The sequence below is a fragment of the Mustela putorius genome, unplaced genomic scaffold (genome assembly GCF_011764305.1).
Source record: "Mustela putorius furo isolate JIRA1106 unplaced genomic scaffold, ASM1176430v1.1 tig00003846_pilon_pilon_pilon, whole genome shotgun sequence".
NCBI lineage: Eukaryota > Metazoa > Chordata > Mammalia > Carnivora > Mustelidae > Mustela > Mustela putorius.
Genome location: NW_025421999.1, coordinates 14,460,006 through 14,463,035, shown reverse-complemented (window position 1 = coordinate 14,463,035; position 3,030 = coordinate 14,460,006). Strand labels below are relative to the sequence as shown.

The 3,030-nt window shown below is 32.9% G+C and overlaps 1 pseudogene; it reads right to left on the bottom strand.

Annotated features, from left to right (window-relative positions):
* Positions 1-311: 311 nt before the first annotated feature.
* Positions 312-412, bottom strand: LOC123387209 (annotated as a pseudogene).
* Positions 413-3,030: the final 2,618 nt, after the last annotated feature.

The window sequence follows — 3,030 nt, the reverse complement described above, 5'->3', positions numbered from 1 at the left end:
TTGTTCAGAACCAGTTACCAGCTCAGTATTCGATAAGATAGACTAACACTATTTTGTTGCTATTCTTATTTTTACCTTTCAGTTTGTGCTTTTGTGATGTAATCAATCTATATTTCCAGTTTTCTTGAGATATAATTGATATACACCACTGCATATGTTTAAGATGTACAGCATAATAATTTGATTTACATATATCATGAAACAATTACTACAAGTTTTAGTAAACTTTCACTACCTGATACATTGACAAAAAAATATTTTCCTTGTGATAAGAACTCTTAGGATTTACTCTCTTAACTTTCATTTACACCAAAAATATGGAACACGTCAAATGGGTGTGTCATCCTAGTAAGGAGCCACACTGATCTTCTCTGTATCATTCCAATTTCAGTATATGTGCTGCCAAAGGGATGTCATATTGTATACAATATATGCAAACATTGTATATATATATATATACACATATTATATATATATATATAATCATGCCTATTTCAGTAGACCTTCTGTCTTTGTCAGACAAAGCAATTTTTTTCAAGAATTTTTTTTTTAACAGTGAATTAAGTCATGAGAAAGTGACATCCTGTGGTGTATTTTAGCAATCAACAAAAGATGAGAGTCTTTCTAAAATATTTATTTTAGGTCCTAGAATTTAAACATTCGACATTTGCTCCTCTTGATCATCTTTTAAGATCAAATAATAAACAATTTGATTTGACATATTTCCTGTTTGGTTTTTCATACATCTGTTAAAACATAACAAACAGGGGTAGTACTTAATGAGAATCTGGAGAAGGATGTATATAAATAAACTGAATTTCAACTTGAAAGTTATTAATTGTTCCTTGGTATTAAAATGGATGTAACATATTTATTATAGGATCTTTCTGCCAAATAACTGCAGCCTATTTCAAATAGGTTATTTCAAATAACAATCACAGTAATATCTTAGTTAAGAAAGCTACATCACAGCCAAAGTATATTAATATCACTATTTTACTAAAAACACATCTAGTTTATTAAATGTTACATATTTCTAAATTTTTAAGACTAAATTTAATTACCCATAGAGGCAAAATTTTCCCCAGATAATGTTATTTTTGAAGTATTTAAACTTTAACATAGGATCAGCTTCTTCTTAGCTCAAGGGTCTTGTTCTATTTCTTTTCAGCATACTTTATATTTACCTATTTTCCATGCAAGTAAGTGCACTTAAGCAGATATATTGTTTTCCCAGCCTGTAATAGAGAGAATATGCATCTACTTCTATTAACTTGCTTACCCAAAAAAAAAAAAAATCTTTCCGTTGTATATTAATAGCTTTTAATACACTGAGGGCTCATGTTGACTCCAAAAACAACAACGTAACACAGTAAGCATCCACCGCAGTTACAAACTCCAAGTATTTTCATTGTCTCCATGATAGTTACAGTTGCCTCCAGTTTGAAATGTCCTTGCTGGCTCAGGTTGTTCATAAGCTTTTCATCCCCCCTTGATTATTTCCTAAGTGATTCAAGGTTTGGAATCTGAACACTCCTACTCAGAGTTAACATAAAATGAATAGATAAGGCCTAATGAGGGCAAAGCTGGGTCAGAAAGATTTCCTTACAAATGTTATATTGCTGTAGCTATCCTCATTTTCACTTTTAGAAAGTTTTTATAAAACAATCAGAAAATTTTTATCATAATTTCTGAAATTAAATCAGTCATATAGTCAACAATTATTTACTGAGGAATGACAGCGGCAGACACTTTTCTAAGGCAAGCAGTAGACATTTGGGCAAGGACCTTGTTTGGGGGTGCTTATATTCTGGAGAGAATTATGGGTGGATTTCAGATAAAATAGTCAGAAAAATAAAGAAAACAAATATATTGTTAAATAGGATGATTCGGAGAAGTGATAGTGTTACTAAAAAGAAAAAAATATTTTTGTGACACACTAAGGGGATATCTTTTAGGTATGGTGGTTCAGGAAACCCTTCTTTAGGAGATATATTGGAAATAATAGCTGAATTATACAAAATACTTCTCTGTATGACCAAAGTACTATGTCTGTATGACATACTACTGGATGCCAGAGTGTTGCAGGCAAAGGGAATAAAAAATAGGAAAGAAATTATGGAATATTTATATTTCATCAAAATTTGAACCACAGAAGTTCAACAATGTTTTAACTTTCGAAATATCCTGCAAATAAACTGATAGAGTGTTTTAAGAAATGTTGTGTAAGCATGGAATAAAAATAGTAGGCAATAACTTCAGAAAAAGATGTAAGAGAGCCATCTGTGAACCTCATATCCTTATTCAACACCATTGTAGGGAAATTCGTGAATATGGGTGCTCAATTCAACAATAATTTGCTACCTATTTCTTCATAGAAAGGATGCCAAATTATCTTAGTCATTACAAACTTCTAGGTAAACTTCTAAAATATTTGTATGAACTATTTACAAATATTTTGCTGTTCCAACCCACAATGAGAAGTACTTTTTATCCTACAACCCAGCGCTCACACTCACACTCCCATTCTCTCTCTCTCTCTCTCTCTCTCACACACACACACAGATGTATGTGCATATGTAGCTTAAAACTGTTTCCCAAAACGATGCTATGTGAGATGAACTCTTGGTATTTTCTATCATTCTATTTTTAAAAAATGCTGACCACAAACTACTAAACTATTTTATGACGCCCCAATAGGTTTTAACCTGAAGATTAAAATCTTGTTCTAAAAGTCATTTTGTGGGGCACCTGGGTGGCTCAATCATTAGGTGGCTGCCTTCCGCTCAGGTCATGATCCCGGGGTCCTGGCATGGAGCCGGAATCCGGCTCTCTGCTCAGCGAGAAACCTGCTTTGTCTTCTCCCACTCTTCCTGCTTGTGTCCCCTCTCTCCCTGTCTCCCTCTCTCTCTCTCTCTCTTTCTCTCTGTCTCTCTCTCTCTGTGTCAAATAAATAAATAAAATCTTTTAAAAAAAATTTACTCAGCAATTGACACAGCCTAATCTATACACCAAAAACAAAACAACTAG